Genomic DNA, 17,833 nt, shown 5'->3' on the forward strand with positions numbered 1-17,833 from the left:
GCCCAGGTGAATATATCCATGCCATTTCTAGGGAGGACAGAATGGGGGCACACTCTCACAGGTTACTTAGGGCCAGCCTTAAATTCCAAGAATAATAGTAAAGCCAGAACCGTAAGGATTCTCTAAGCCATGCCATAAAATTACATATGATTAAAATGTGGTTCAAAGTAAAATTTATTTGCCCAAAGTCATAAGCTAATGAGTGAAAAAGCAGAGACGTTATATTCCGAGTCCAGTGCACTTTCCACTTATGAGATTGTTTTAAACAAAAGGCTTACCATGTGTCAAATAAGGTACTAGATACTTTACAAACAGTATTTCACATAATCTTCACAACCTTCAGACAAAATAAATATTATGACTCTTCTTACAAATGAAAAAGATTAAATAATTTAGCTAAATTCACATTTCTAGAAAGTAGCAGCTGTAGGGATCAGCTATTAACACCTTACTTTTAATATAATGGTCAAATTCCTTAAAAAAAAATTCCAGAAGGGATTATGACACTAGACAGTGATGGACTGATGTTGAGATCAGAGGAGGAAAAGGTATGAAATTAAGGCCTGGGGAATTTTTTTAAAAACTGAAAGGTGTTACATGAACTCACTGGTCTTTATTTTTATTTCTTTATACCCTGTTGTTTTTTTTTTCTTAAAAGAATTTAAGTTGGTTTATTAAAAAAGCAAACAAACAAAATACAAAGAGACAAAAATGCATTCAATACAATAAGATAAACTAAATTTAAAATAGGTGAATAAAATGAGTCTAAGGAAAAACACAGTGAAAATAAGAGAGACAAAATTCTTGCAAGGAAGTCTTACATACTTGCCGGGGGTAGGCTGTAAATTTGAACCTGAGCCTTCAGGCAGGCTACATAAAGAGGGAAACATGACCCATTACATGAATTGCAGTCTCCCTAAAACAAAGAAGAAGCCATTTGCTCAGGAGAGACGCAATTATTCCTGGTTATGAGACCATGGAGAAATTTGTCCCTGTGCCCCTCCTCGAGAAGGCTCGGTAGAGACCAAGGAACAGTAACCTCAGCAATGTGCTCCCAGCACTCAGTGCGAGGCACCGCATAGGGCTGTTTATTGCACCTTCCTTAGGGCAGCAGCATTGCACCCAGCAGAATTCAGCCAAGGCCGTTTTGCGGGGACAGCATGCTAGCTGTCTCCGGGAAAGGTCAGAAGGAAGGAGAGGTTGGTGCCGAAGCAGAGGCACGCTGAACCACGCAGATGCGGGTCAGAAGTGCCGCACAGACACAGTTCTAGGGCTAACGCCCTCTATGCCTTTGCTGTAAGGCCCAGCCCATCGCCACCTGGGAGGCATTTCGCCCCCTTCCACTTACCTCATCCAATCTGAATAGGATTCACGCTTCCTAACCTCTTCTGATGCAGAGGAACAGATCAAAACTTGGTGGCCTCTGCACCAGACCCAGGTCTCAAGATGCCCCGAGGGGAACGAGTGAAGCGGGCAGAGAGGACAAAGCCAGGCCAAGAGAGCCATTTTGACGGTGGTGTCCTCACAGGTTGTGCCATGTCACTGGTCAGATAGAGGCCCACTGTTCCTGAGCTTTGCAGAGGGCGTCAGTGCCATTGGCAAACCTCTGTTAGGAGCCTTTACTCCCATTCATTTATTCACTCATTCACTGAGTCAACAAATGCTTATTAGTCATTATTATGATCTTGTGCCCAGGAAACACAGGTGGACAAGACATTCGGGGCCCCTTCCTAATGGGGCTTGTGGGTCAGCTTCTACCTAAAGACGCTTTGAATTGGGCTAACCCAGGGAAGAGCATGGAGCTGGAGAATTAATCACTAAAACTCTACATCCTGCCTTTTTTCATCAAAGGCTGTGGGAGAATTCCTTTGGAAATCTGGAGAGAGCCCCTCCCTGGGGATTAACTAAAGACTGTGGCTTTGCAACTAGTTTCAACAGTCCATGCCTTCAGTTGCCTCATCTATCAAGAATGAAACTAATACTTGCAACAAATACTTCATAGCGTTCTGTGAAAGGAAAAAAGAGTAAGGTGCGAAAGCTGAAAACACTGTAGAAATATGACATCCAAAACGTGTGCACATTGATAAAATGAAACTTAAAGCTGTTATTACATAAGTACACCTGAGTGTCTGTCACAGCTAGAAGCATGTGTTAAGAATACAAGATACTGAAATAAAAAATGAGTAATTTATTCTATCTAAATACTAGACAACTATATTAATTAACAAAATTTAATGGCCTGCACTGAAGGACTCACTGAATTACAAATATAGCCCTTCTAGGATGTTAAAAACATAATTAAGAGCAGTCTGGAATGGAAGCACCCGGGCACTCTTATCTGTTGATGTGCAAACAGTGTGGTTATGTAAGGAATAAAACATACTTTAAAATAGTCATTTCACATTATCAGGCAAAGCTCAGAGCATGCTAAGAAATAACTCTACTTCAGAGAGAGCTGTACATTCACTGACAACTCCTCTAACTGAAACTGCAGTTGTCATCTCCCTTCCCCAACACACAAGCTATGCCAAAGGAGTACGGTCAACTAGAAAACAATGAGCATTTGTCCTGGCTGTACAGATTAAACCAATTTTAAGCATTTTAACATAAAAGCACACATCACAAGATGCACTGCACAGCATTATTTACACGAGGTCAAATTCTCACCTTCTCCTCATCCAGGTTGGCTATCAAGTAGAATATACTTAAGGATTAGATCCATCGCATCTGTCTGCATGCCATAAAATATTGCATTGAAAGCAAGGGGCTCATTGGATACTTTACTTTATAAGGAAATACTGCTAGGCATCTATGTAATGTTCTCTTAGCACCCTTTAAAATATACCTAACCTCATACTTTTTCCCATTCAGTCTCCCAGATTTGAGGCTGCTTAAATGATCTGCAGACCCCACGTACCATTACTTCTAGAGAGCAATTATATCAAATAGATTAAAATATACTCACGTTCCACATTAAGTAAAATCATTTTGCTGTAAAAATTTTGAAGCAATGTTTATCATTTTATTTCAAGGAATCTTTATAATTTTGTTTCTCAAGTGATACGCCAAATTTATAATCAACTATTTTCAACCCATCATCAAGCACATAGAAGAAGGCTTGCAGAGTGGAAATGTTTAACCTAAAAACTGTTTTCAAATGTAATGATATTTTGACGATACTCTTTTCGAAGCTGACATAACGCTGCATTTTGCTTGTATTTATTAGTCTGGATTTTGTATTTCTTATAATTTGCAACCAATATAATTGTGATCAAGCCTTAAATATTTTCCTAGGCCCATGAAACTTGTAAGCTCTGGAGTGCCTTCAGTTCCTAATGAATGAGATGGCCCCACCCGTATCAGCCCCAGATACCATCTGCACCAGAAACCTAGCACAGAAGTCCCTGGAGCCTGAGCCACCAAACCCCAACCCAAGGGTTGGGCACTGTGCAATGCTGACTGGCCTTCTCTGGTTGGAATCTGGCACTGGCCGGTCCTCTGACAAGCAGTCCACATGTGGTGGAAGGGGTACCTTCTCTGAGCACTCAGAACTCCTCAGTGTCTGGTGGCTACACTTGGCTCCTTGCTTGAAGCTTTTTTTTTACATCTTTCAAATAAAATCCTCTCTTGAGGTTCAGCTGAACGTTAGAAAGAATAATATATAACTGACCACATTCCCTCTCACCCACAAAAAAAATAAAAACACTCAGTGGAAAAACCCTTCAGAAATAGCAAAATGCGTACCTCTTAACGTCTCCAGAATATTCCATCTTCAGAGGCTTCTTGAAGGCAACCACTGCAGCTAATAGCCCTGGCTCTCCACAAGTAGTGAATCGTGCTGGAGCCAGAAGTCTCCCAGCCCACTACTGCCAATATGACAGCTCCATATCCTTTATACTGTACTGCTTTAAAGGAAAAATGTCTGAGGAAAAAATGGAAACTGTGTAGGTAAATATGGCATATTGTTATCATTTTAAAATTCCAGGGAGATTCTTCAATATTTACAATTTTGATTTCCTTGCAGATGTTCTAAAACAATGGCACTGTTAAACCTTAAAATTAATACCTTATTATGTTTTTTATAAGCATCTCCCTAATTCCTTCTTTCTCTTTATTCATTTGATATTAGTTGAGCACCTTCTCTGTGCCAGGCACCGTGCTGAGCCCTGGTGAATATAGCAGAAGGAGTCCCTGGGAATAAAGAAGGTAGCCATTGCAACCCATTGTGGTGTGTTATGTAAGTGCTTCTGCATGGCTAATTGAAACCTGTCTTACTAAAATTCAATCCCATTTCTCCTTGTTCTGCCCACGGAGTAGGTAAACAACAGCCAACAACAGCCAACATCCTCTCTAACGTCACCTTCCTGATACTTAAAACGCTCAAGTTTCTTTTTTCCTGTTCAAAATAAACATATTTTTTCCACAAAGAAAAGAAGACTACAGTTGATGTGTGCAGCAAGCCAATAAAACTCCTTTGCTGTGTCATCACATTGTCATTGATATGAAAATATAGAATATGAGTTTTCAGTCACATTGACGGGATAAAGGAAAATAAAGTCCCATGTGATCAACCAGTTTCTAAGGCATTAATCTATACACTGTTCCTGATAATGCCATTCTAAGAAAATGCATTATAGTGGAACAAAAATTTTGCATCATTGCACTAGCTGAGAAAAAAATAACTAATAGGTCTCTATCCCTTATGACTCATATCAGAGAACCCTGCCCCCAAAGAAATAAAGACACATTGTCACTGAACCACATTATTGTCCCTTAAGAAGACTATAAAATGAGTACCTCATTCATTCGTTGACATTGAACTTGTGCCAAAACTATTAAGAGCATGTATTAATAGATATCCCTAACGTGTAGGAAAGAATACAGAATAAAACACAAAATGAAATTAGTATTCACTTTTAATTTGTCTTTTATAAATGATTAAGTAAAGCATATGAAGGAAATAAAAGGGCAATAAATAGCCTTTTATCACAAACTAGGGGATTTCTCTTCCTCCGGGCTTGATCACAACCAGTTTAGAAATACGCATAATCGCCTATGGTCAATATCATATCACTGCCAGATCACACATTCAACAGATAACCACTATTATTATAAAAGCGACTTCCTTGACCTCCTATTTTGGTCTGGCTAGGAATTCCTGTACTTTCCCAGATCAGTTGTCACACAGTACAAATCTTGTGCTGTGCGTGTCAATTTGTACCAGTACAAGTGACCGGTGCCTTACAGAGCTTACGCTAAAACACACTTCTATGCATATGCATAGCACGAGTTCAAGAAATATGATCATGCTTGTTCTTGCAGTGCTTCTTCAAATCTGAAGTCTATGTGTGTTTTGCTATTATAGCTAAGGTACAGTGTGTGTTATTTGGCAGCTGAATTTGACATGAAAATATAAAAGGTTTGGGCAACCACATATTTGGAAATAGAAATCTTTCCTGAAAACATGGCTTTGGTTTTTAAACACAGCTAAATTTCTGGAAACTTCAATTTGTTAAAGACAGCCAAGACTTCAATCATATTTAACATATTCCTGGGGTTTACATATAGTGTTTCAAAGTAATAAACAACATCTTGTTTGGAGTAGCACGAAGAAAATGAGGCAAGCACTTCTTTAGAGTAAAAGCTCTACTTTTAAAAATAGTTTGGAGACTCATTCTTATGTTGGTGAAATCACAAAACACTATTCAGCAAACAAAACATGATGAGCTCAATTCAAGTTGGTAAACATTTTTAGCTGGCTTCATTTGTAGTGAGAATTTTAATGTAACGATAACTTCAAGAATGCATCCCTTATAATGGAAACTTGAGGGCCAAAACTTTTTTTTTAATTGTTAATAAGAACAATGGTGTCAACTTTGCACTGGAAAATCTGAAGAGATGTGATGACAACAGTAAATTGATTGTTTGAACAATTTTAAAAATCACATTACCATGCACTAAAATGCATCTGCATTTACTCATGAGCACTCTCACTGCAGTGACCAAAAAGCCCCCAGGCCTGATTCAGTAGCAGAAAATAGACTCCTTCCATAAGGTAGGATATATATACCTTACTTCCAGCACATAAAACTTGCAATAAAGCTGTACATACTTCACATGCTTTTTCCTCATTGGTCTAAGGATAATAGTGATGTCTAAAAACCCTTAAGTCACTTAGTAAGAATAACAAGCACTTTTCAACAAGCAAGACATGACCAGCCAAAATAATACCATCCAAAGAAAGGAAGGCATAAGGAGCTTTCTCTATACTCTTTATAAGTCAGATCAAATTTCACTTAACCATGCTTTTTCCCTACACAGTGAACGGAACATTTGTTATAAGGATAACTACAGATTCACATCCAGATAATCTATGGCAAACCAACTGATAAACATACAAACATCTTGCCCTGTGGCCAATATTCCTTTATTTTGCCTGCATGTTATTCCTAATTTTTTAGATAATAAATATTTTATTTCTTGTGGTTGATAGGTAAACCATGGGAATTCATTTAAAAGTTTACAAGTCGGTGACATGTTATGCCCCTTTCTCACCACCCGTACTCAAGACCACTATTGGAGTGGACCTCAAGAGTACAAAGACCTTAGATCTGAGTTCGCCTGGGGCAGTGCTGATTTGCAGCTCTTTACCTGGAGTAATTATTAGTAACACAACCTTTCAGTCTCAGAAGTATCCCAGTTTGGATGATAAACTATATGGCCACCCTTCTTATAAGATAATGGATGCCATCTACTTGATAGGACTTCTGGGTACCAAGCATGTTTGCCTCGAGTATTTCCCCTAAACCAGACAGCACATAGTCGGAATTCTGCCAGCTACACTACAAATTCCTTGAGTCCTGAGATTGGGTTTTTATTTAACTGTGTGCAGCTAGTATGGTGTCAGTGCTAGTACAGTACAAATGCTAAATAAATGTTTTTTTGGATGAATGAAGAGTCATTCCTTTAGACAAAACATTGCCTGCTTTGGATATTCTCTTTTAAAATTCCTAGAAGGAGAAGCACATGTATAAAATTGATAATGACCTTCAAAATCTGACCCCTTATCACCACCTCTACTGCTACTACTCTGGTCCAAGCTACTATCATCTCTTGTGTAGATTAATGCAACATCCTCCTCTCTGGTCTCTCTGTTTCTATTATTGCTTCCCTGGGGTATATTCTCAACACAGCAGCAAGTGACCTTGTTAAAGCTAAATCAGATGGTGTTACTCCCCATCTGACCCTGAGTAAAAGCTAGTCATTACAATAACCTACGAGGAGCATTGTCAGATCTAGCAAATAAAAATATAAGGGCCCAGTTTAATGAATAATGTTTCGTACAAGCATGTTTCATACAATATTTGGGACATACTTGTACTTTTAAAAAGTATGTGTTGTTTAACTGAAATTAAATTAAATTAAAATTTAATGGAGCATCTATATTTTATCTGGCAAATCTTCCAAGGATTTACCTGACTGGGCATATGTGTGCGCGTGCACACACACACACACACCCCTACCTCAGCCCTCCTCTCCTGTTATCCTTCCTTTCCCTGGACGCCAGCCCAATGGCACTGACACTGATGCCAGGCATACTTCTGCCTTGGGGCTTTGTGCTGGTTGTTTCCTGTCTAGAAATTTCTTTCCTTGGATACTGCTACCACTCACTACCTCACTTTCTTCAAAACTGTCTGCACCTTCTTAGGGAAGCTTTTCCTAGCCACCTTATCTAAAACCCAATCCCTTCCCAATTCCTATCTTCCTTCTGCACTTTGGTTTTTCCATTACTCTTATCATTTCCTAACATATTCTATATTTTACTCATTTATTTTGTACGTAAGCTCCTTGAGAGGAGGAATTTTTGTCTATTGTTCCCTCTGTTGTATCTCTAATTCCTAGAGTGGGCTCTGGCACAGATGAGGCCACATAAAAATTATCAGATTAATGAATGGTCATCCATAGCAGTAGCAGTCATATTATTATTGCTATCAATTTAAATTCTATATTGTCTGCAAAAGATTTGAATAGACATTTCGCCACAGGAGAAATACAAATGGCCAAAAAGCACGTAAAAACATACTCAACATAACTAAATATTAGGAGACTACAAAGTGAAACACAATGAGATTCCACTTCAACCCCTTTAGGCTAGATACTGTCAAAAAAAGAGAAAATAACAAGCGTTGAAGAGGTTGTGGAGAGATTGGAACACTTGTGCACCACTAGCGGGAATGTAAAATGGTGCAGTCACTATGGAAAACAGCATGTCAGTTCCTCAAAACATTAAAAATAGAATTTCCATGTGATCCAGCAATTTCACTTCTGGGTGTGTATGCCCAAAAGAATTGAAAGCAGGGTCTTGAAGAGATATTTATACACCCAAGTTCATAGCAGCATTAGTCATAATAGCCAAATGGTGGAGGCAACCCAAGTGTTCAGGGATGAATGAATGATGAACAAAATGTGGTCTATATGTACTTACAATGGAATATTAGTCAGCCTTAAAAACGAAGGAGATTCTGACACATACTATGACATGGATGAACCTTGAAGACATTATTCCAAGTGCAGTAGGCCAGTCACAAAAAGACAAACACTGTAAGATCCCACTTATATGAGGTGCCTTGACTAGTCAAATTCACAAAGACAGAAAGTAGAATGGTAGTTCCCAGGGCCAGGGGTAGGGGAGAATGAGAAGTTGTAGTTTAATGGGTATCTAGTTTCAGTTTTGCAAGAAGAAAAGAGTTCAGTAGATTGGTTGCACAACAATGTGAATGTATTTAACACTCCTGAACTGTGTACTTAAAAACGGTTAAGGGCTTCCCTGGTGGCGCTGGGGTTGAGAGTCCACCTGCCGATGCAGGGGACACGGGTTCGTGCCCCGGTCCGGGAGGATCCCACATGCCGCGGAGCGGCTGGGCCCGTGAGCCATGGCCACTGAGCCTGCGCGTCCAGAGCCTGTGCTCCGCAACGGGAGAGGCCACAACAGTGAGAGGCCCGCGTACCGCAAAAAAAAACAAAAAACTGTTAAGATAGTTGATTTTATGTTATGGGTACTTTACCATCAGTAAGTATTTTTAAAAATTGAAATAAATAAATAAATAAGTCAATGTAGTCTGAATCAGGACCAGGCAGGTTGTATCATTTTATCGTTGAATCTTGACAGCAACACAGGCCATGAGTGATGTTATGCCCATGTCACAGACAGAGCAGCTAAAACCAAAAACCTCAGAATTCAGCAAAGATCATACTCCTGGTAAGTGGAGGGCTTGGGAGAGTGATGACTTCAAACCTGTGCTCTGTCCAGGAGCACACTCTGCTTCTCAGGCTAATGTTAATACCCCACTGAAAATCCCTGTGGTTTATTCTAGGGAGTCCAAACAGCATTCGTCATCATCCAATCACTCATATATGGGTTTGTCTTCATTTAACACCCATTGATTCAGAACTAACTAGATGCTGGGTTACAAAGACAAGGTCCCTGCCTCGCATGGTTTACATAGTCCAGCAGAGAGAAACAAGACATGAAAACAAAGGCCCTGGCATGTAACCGGAAATGTAATAGGTTTACAGCCTTCAGTTGGAGTCCAAAGGCAGAAAGGAGAATGCCCTAGTTAAGAAAAGGACAAAGGCAAGCTCTACCTTCTATGCAGTTTTACCCAAGACCAACTCTGAAGGATTCAAAGGAGCCAAAGAAGTGCTCCTGGAATGTCTGCAGTGATGACCGCCCTTCCTTTACCCTTTCATCCTTGCCTCCCAGACTTGGTCATTATGAAAATACCCCCATTTTTAGTAGAGGATGGGAGCATCAAAGAGCCAATATTAAATATGTTTTTAAAAGAAGTTTCTGATCTAAAAGAGGGAAGGGTCTGTAAGAATCTCCAACCCTCCACTTAGAGAAAAAGATGGTATGAAGTATTAAGTATTTGACTAAATATCTCACCCCATGGTCTCACAATGGGCAAATATAAGGAGAAAAAAGTCAATATTTTAAAACTATTTGCCTGACTGATTAACAGCTTACAGACTCTGACTCTCAAAATCCTTATAAAAAAAGAAAAAAAATGAAGATATTTTACAGTATTTTCCTGAGGAATAAATCTTTATATGTTCCCTATGCAAGCAGAAAGCAATAAGATACAGTAATTTTGGTAATAAACCTCAAGATAAGACTTTGAAAAATTAAAAAGGAAGTATCTATGGAGTCACCTCTAGATATGCCTAGGAGAACTTTGAAAGTATACACACCAAGGAGTGTAAGACCTTGGAAGGATAAGGAAGTCTTTTCAGCTCTTATTTTATATAATTTTATGAATATATGATGTGCTTTTGGCATTTTTCAAATAAAAAAAGAAAGCCGGACAAGGCTAATATTAAATGCTTTCATATATGGACATTTCAGTATAAAAGAAGGAAGTCCATCGTCAGTGACTATGTTGATTTACATAACAGACAACTTTATCCATCGTTAACAGGAAGTACTACAGCACAGTGGTTAGAAATGGGGGTTTTAAAGTCAGACAGACTTTGGTTTGAATTTAAGCCTCATTCTCACTAGCTGTGAGACTGAAAAATTATGATTTACTCACTCTAAACTTATGTTCCTATCTGTAAAATGGGGATAATTATACCAATCTTTCAGATTTGTTGTTAAGATTTTAGAAGTTAACACATCTGATACATACCAAGGCCTCTGTTAAATACAATTATTAGAAGATTTCAGTTAACAGAAGAGACCAGGTGACTCTACAGGATCAGCACTAAATTAGCTGAATGTGGATATAAAAGAACAGGAACAACAAACTGATAACAGACTGCAAGGAAAGCCTGGATTTGATAATAAAGCAGATTAATTACTCAGATATTGATTAGGATAATAATGACACTAAATGTGTATCCTGTTTCTAAAGGCATCGTGTGCTTGCTCCCTCTTCTAGTTTCCTAAATAGTCCACAAACTGAAGAAACTGATCTTGAGACTTAACCATGTATGATTAGAAATAATAGATGATATTGAAAGCATCTGGTTCAGCAAATGCTCTCAGCACTGAAAAGCCAAGGTACTGATGTTGCTTTTTAAGATAATATAAGGTGCCCGAAAAATGCTGATTGAATTTCTGAAAGGTAAACTGCTTAACAGAGAGGAATGAGGAGTTAGTTTTTAAAGAGTTAAAGGAAATGCAGATGAAATTTATCACAGTTAAGTACCAAACCAAGACATGAAAAAACAAAAGGTGATACAAACAAAAGTGGTTGCCCAGAGATTTTAAAAGCAAGCTGTTTGGACAGTTAGTGGAAATCTTTATGTTTACATAATAAAGTCACATAAAATAAACAGAAATAACAAGGTTATGCTAAAAGGAAAATGGCAGGCAATGAACATGAAATCTACAAAATATTTCAAATAATCCTAACCATCTTTCTATAAATGTTAAACTTAGCCTCCTCATTAAAGAAAAAAAAATTTCTTTGAAGTCAGGGTTGGGTGGGGACAGGGATTTAACAATGGAGAGGCATAGATTCATCTTGCTGTCTCAGCAAATATTGTCATAAAACAATTTTGCTTTCCAACTTTATAAAAGAGAGCATGTGAGCGGTGTACACATACCAGAAGAAATAATTGTGGGCAGAGAAGTAAAGTTGGCACACTGGCCTTTTACCCCTCTCCTTCCGTTATAGGGATCTAATCATATCTGGGACACATATGCAAAGTTGGCGGACAGGGTAGATATTGACAGGGTAGGAAGCCAACCTTGCAGTGAAATGAGGAGGGTCCTGTCTCCTCCAAGAAAGCTGCACCCACAAACCAGCCAAAGAACAACTTTGTCTTACAGATAAGCAAAGCCAAGGCACTATTTCCAGAGTGTCACTTATGCTACCTGGGAGGAGGGAGAACACTCTAGATGTATAGATTCTCCTGACCCCGTTTTCTCCTGCTTGTCCATTAGCGCAGATTAGTTTACTCTTCACATTGCCCCCTAGACACTAGGCACAGAGAGCAAGTGGACTGAAGCAGAAACAAGCCTCAGATGAGAATGGGAAGTGGGCTAGGGGTAGAGCATGGTAGAGCAATAGCGTAAGGTATCAGGCCAGAAAAAAACAGGCTCTGATGGACATACGGCATCCATATTTTCCAAACCCAAACTCATGACACATAGCTTGACAAGTATGATTTTACTTATGGGAACAACAGGACAGAATATTTACAACCCAGGGTTGCCCTGGAAAATCTAGGATATATAAACACCACATCCATAAAGGCATTGAAAGTGGGAAGGCTAACATAACCTACTTGAGAATTCTGCACATGCTGGTCAGCACATGTAAAAGCAAGTTTGTTAAGTCACCCCAGTCTCTATTTATTTCGATCACAGACATATTACATATTTTAGACACATTTAGGATCTCTATTCTAAAGACTTGCCATAAGAATAGCAGGTGGTATCTGAATGAAATAGATTTTTACAGTTGAGTAGAAAAGTGTGCATAACATCAGATTAGATTATTTGCCAAGATCGCCAAACTTGTCTGCCCAGGCCTCGCAAGGCTACTAAACTTACCCATATAACCATGTAACGAAAGAGAGGTAATATTCTCAGAAAACCTGTGCACTCTGGCACACAACTTTCAGATTAGGCTCCACAAGTTTTCAGAAAGAAAATTAATTCAAATTTGTGCCACTTTTTTCTTGCCTTATATCCATTTAATTACTTGCACGTGAGAGTCACTGTTTCTTATATGACCACCCCCTCCCCCAAATACTTTAGTGAAAGCTTCTTGTAGAAAGAAAAACAAAGGTCAGTAACCTAATATCCCCAAGCAACTCTACAACAACAAACCAGGAAGGGAAAAAAGTGAAGAAATGCTCTGAATGGGGAAAAGATCTTTGTCTGTTTACTCTTTCAACAGTGAATAAAAGTTATGATTTTGCCAATAACTATGGATTGACAGTGTGCCCAATTTTTAAAGAATATATAAGGAGAGCCCATAAAGTATGAGAGGAATGTTCTGTGTGAGGTCAGAAGCTTTTTGAAAACTAGAAATGTATCAGATACAACGTATCACCTTTGTCATGGCACCATAAATACTTGAAGTGGGGAAATGCCTGGGGATTATCTAAGAAAGGGAAAGCGCTTCTCTTGCACATGGGGAAACTGAGGCACAGCAGCATGTCCAAGGTTACCCAGCCAGCTGTAACGGAGTCAAGGCAAAACCCCAGCTCCTGCAGGGTTTACGGATGAGCTTACTCATCTGTAAAATGAGGGTGCCGAACTTCGAGGTCGATGCCAACCGCAACATCCTGCAATGCTGTATTGATTGATTGCTTTGTAATCTACTTATTTGTATTTTGGCTCTTAAATAAAGGTAAGGCTGCCAGGTCTGACATATTTCTAGCCCTTAGAAAGCTGACCTGACAGTAAAGCCCTTCCAAAACATTTATAGAGACAATGTTCAGAACAAGTCGCAGAATTTAATAAGGTAACATATTTTGAAGCACGGGGCAGTTACAGGCAGCCAACCTGAGTGGATGCAGGCGAGGGAGGTATTATTTTTTTTAATTTTCAAGATGTCACTGACAAGGGAGACATATGCCAAATGGTAACACAGGTCTCTATTGAACTAAAACAAAACAAACAAACAAAAAAACCTTGAAAAAGGCATGAAGAGAAATGAGGAGCATGACACAAAAAGAATGGGTGAAATATCAAAATAGGATATTGAGAATTTTAATCAATACATTGATTAAAATTATTTGAAGTTTAAAGTCATATGATGCATCTTCTTTTCCACTTATACCTGCCTCCAAAACATGACCATGTAGAGGATTTCCAATATTTAATAACCTACTATAAATCCTGGAAAGATACTCTGAAATCAGAGTATATAAATCAGTATAAAATCAGAGTACATTTCTTTAAAATCTTCTCTACTTGTTATAATGTTTCTTATTTATCTTTACCATGAATTCTTACCAGTATTTCACATAGCTCTAAGGTAGAATTTATGCAATAAAAGAAAAAATGACTATGTAGCATAAGTATTGAATGGATGGATGGATGACCAAATTGTTAAAAGCAGGAGTAGCCAATTAGTTACCATCTAAAAAAAATTGTCAATCAGATGTACTATACTTTACATATATTATAGGTAAGGTGATTTAAAACACAGTAAGTCAGCGAACAGAAGATTCTTTTAGGGTTACAGAGTACTTTTTTCATTATACATAGATTTAGCCAAATATTGACACCACTAAAATCATGATTGGAGGCAATTAAGAAAACCAAGAATACTTGGAAAAATTTGTTGGGAATTCTGGTTGCCTGGTTACCTGACTGACTTCCCATCCCGTCAGATAACCAGGTAAACTTTCAGATCTTTGATGCATTTTCCCCTACATTGATAGAAGTACAAACACTTTACACTTAGACCTGGTTTTGAGCTCATCGCTTATTAGCTGGTGTTTGATCTTGGACAAATTACTTAACTTTTCAGTGACTATTTCACTTGTCTGTAACAATAATAACGTTTGAGTCACTAAATTCTTAAAATGATTAAATTAGATAGTAGCTCAAAAATAGCCGTCATGGTATATGGCACACAGGAAGCATCCAATGAGTGGAGGTAGTCATAGTTGTAGTAATAAGAGTAATAATGGTCCCTATTGTCTTTTTTTTTTTTCTATTGTGGCACGTTGTTGTGAAATCAACACAGGTTTTGGATTCAGAGAGCATCGGGTTTGAAGCCAGGCTCTATGCTTGGTGACTGGGTGACAAGATAGTTCCTCTTGTTTAATTTCTCCTTCTATAAAATGAAGACCATAACACCTTATTCTTACTAATCTTATAAAAATTAAATGAGATAGTATGTTAGCACTATGCAGTAGTACCTGGCACAACAGCAGTAATCATAAAGAAATGTCACTTCCCAACACTTCTCATCCCCACAATGCCCTCATTCCTTTATTCATTCATTCACAAGCATTACCGAGCCCTGCAAACACAAAAGGAGTAAGACTGCCAATCCTGGTTTCAAGAAGAGGGTAAAGGGGCAAAGAAAGAGATTATAGGATGTAGTGGCAAATAATTTAAGGGAGGTGTAAACCGCTGCTTGAGAGCACAAACGAGAAAAGCCTAAAGCTTTCTTGAAAAGTCTTAAAACGATAATAAAAGTTAGGCCACGTAACACACACTAGAAAGGCTACAACCAAACAGCAACAATAGAAAATAACACATGTGGAGGAGCTTCAAGATGGTGTAAGAGTAAGACGCGGAGATCACCTTCCTCCTCACAGATACATCAGAAATACATCTACATGTGGAACACCTCCTACAGAACACCTACTTCCAGAATGCTGGCAGAAGACCTCAGACCTCCCAAAAGGCAAGAAACTCCCCACGTAACTGGGTAGGGCAAAAGAAAAAAGAAAAAACAGAGACAAAAGAATAGGGATGGGACCTGCACCAGTGGGAGGGAGCTGTGAAGGAGGAAAGGTATCCACACACTAGGAAGCCCCTTCGCGGGTGGAGAAGGGGGGTGGCAGAGGCGGGAAGCTTCGGAGCCACGGAGGAGAGCACAGCAACAGGGGTGCGGAGGGCAAAGCTGTGAGATTCCCACACAGAGGATCCAACCAGAACTCCCCAGACCCAGAGGCTTGTCTGCTCACCCGCCGGGGCAGGCGGGGTTGGGAGCTGAGGCTCGGCTTCGGTCAAATCCCAGGGAGAGGACTGGGGTTGGCGGCTTGAACACAGCCTGAAGGGGGCTAGTGCGCCACGGCTAGCCAGGAGGGAGTCCAGGAAAAGTCTGGACTTGCCGAAGAGGCAAGAGACTTTTTCTTGCCTCTTTGTTTCCTGGTATGCGACGAGAGAGGATTAAGAAAGCTGCTTAAAGGAGCTCCAGAGACGGGTGCGAGCCGCGGCTATCAGCACGGACCCCAGAGACAGGCATGAGACACTAAGGCTGCTCCTGCAGCCACCACGAAGCCTGTGTGCAAGCACAGGTCACTCTCCACACCTCCCCTCCCGGGAGTCTGTGCAGCCCGCCACTGCCAGGGTCCCGTGATCCAGGGACAACTTCCCGGGGAGAACGCATGGTGCGCCTCAGGCTGGTGCAACGTCACACTGGCCTCTTTCGCTGCAGGCTCGCCCCGCATTCTGTGCCCCTCCCTCCCCCCGGCCTGAGTAAGCCAGAGGCCCCAAATCAGCTGCTCCTTTAACCCCGTCCTGTCTGAGCGAACAGACGCCCTCAGGCAACCTACACGCGGAGGCAGGTCCAAATCAAAAGCTGAAGCCCAGGAGCTGTGCGAACAAACAAGAGAAAGGGAAGTTTCTCCCAGCAGCCTCAGAAGCAGCGGATTAAATCTCCACAATCAACTTGATGTACCCTGCATCTGTGGAATACCTGAACAGACAACGAATCATCCCAAATTGAGGAGGTGGACTTTGGGAGCAAAGATATATTTTTTCCCCCTTTTCTCTTTCTATGAGTGTATATGTATGTGCTTCTCTCTGTGATTTTGTCTGTATAGCTTTGCTCTTACCATTTGTCCTAGGGTTCTGTCCGTCCGTTTTTTGTTGTTGTTGTTGTTTTTTACTTTTAAAAATTATTTTCTTAATAATTATCTTTTATACTTTATTTTATTTAACTTTATTTTATTTTATCTTCTTCCTTCCTTCCTTCCTTTCTTTCTTTCTTTCATTCTTTCTTTCTTTCTATTTTTTCTCCCTTTTATTCTGAGCCATGTGGATAAAAGGCTCTTGATACTCCAAACAGGAGTCAGTGCTGTGCCTCTGAGGTGGGAAAGCCAACTTCAAGGTCCACAAGAGACCTCCCAGCTCCACATAATATCAAACGGCAAATATCTCCCCGGAGATCTCCATCACAACGCCAAGACCCAGCTTCACTCAACGACCAGCAAGCTACAGTGCTGGACACCCTATGCCAAACGACTAGCAAGACAGGAACACAACCCCATCCATTAGCAGAGAGGATGCCTAAAATCATAATAAGGCCACAGACACCCCAAAACACACTTGCCCACCAGAAAGACAAGATCCAGCCTCATCCACCAGAACACAGGCACTAGTCCTCTCCACCAGGAAGCCTACACAGCCCACTGAACCAACATTAGCCACTGGGGGCAGACACCAAAAACAATGGGAACTACGAACCTGCAGCCTGCAAAAAGGAGACCCCAAACACAGTAAGTTAAGCAAAATGAGAAGACAGAAAAACACACAGCAGATGAAGGAGCAAGGTAAAACCCATCAGACCTAACAAATGAAGAGGAAATAGGCAGTCTACCTGAAAAAGAATTCAGAATAATGATAGTAAAGATGATCCAAAATCTTGGATATAGAATAGAGAAAATACAAGAAACGTTTAACAAGGACCTAGAAGAACTAAAGAGCAAACAAACAATGATGAACAACAAAATAAATGAAATGAAAAATTCTCTAGAAGGGATCAATAGCACAATAACTGAGGCAGAAGAACGGATAAAAGACCTGGAAGATAAAATAGGAGAAATAACTACTGCAGAGCAGAATAAAGAAAAAAGAATGAAAAGAACTAAGGACAGTCTCAGAGACCTCTGGGACAGCATTAAATGCACCAACGTTCGAATTATAGGGGTCCCAGAAGAAGAAGAGAAAAAGAAAGGGACTGAGAAAATATTTGAAGAGATTATAGTTGAAAACTTCCCTAATATGGGAAAGGAAATAGTTAATCAAGTCCAGGAAGCACAGAGAGTCCCATACAGGATAAATTCAAGGAGAAACACGCCAAGAAACATATTAATCAAACTATCAAAAATTAAATACAAAGAAAACATA

The 17,833-nt window shown here is 39.8% G+C and overlaps 1 long non-coding RNA gene across 1 annotated transcript in view; it reads right to left on the bottom strand.

Annotated features, from left to right (window-relative positions):
- The window catches only part of LOC113633527 (uncharacterized), a 46,964-nt gene that overhangs the window by 9,685 nt on the left and 19,446 nt on the right, over positions 1 to 17,833 (bottom strand). The window contains exon 5 of the long non-coding RNA XR_003438223.1: positions 3,745 to 3,922. This is a non-coding gene — a long non-coding RNA (uncharacterized LOC113633527). The remainder of the gene's footprint in view (positions 1 to 3,744; positions 3,923 to 17,833) is intronic.

The sequence above is a fragment of the Aethalodelphis obliquidens genome, unplaced genomic scaffold, assembly GCF_003676395.1.
Source record: "Aethalodelphis obliquidens isolate GAN/ISIS:26980383/991018 unplaced genomic scaffold, ASM367639v1 scaffold2, whole genome shotgun sequence".
NCBI classification, from domain to species: domain Eukaryota; kingdom Metazoa; phylum Chordata; class Mammalia; order Artiodactyla; family Delphinidae; genus Aethalodelphis; species Aethalodelphis obliquidens.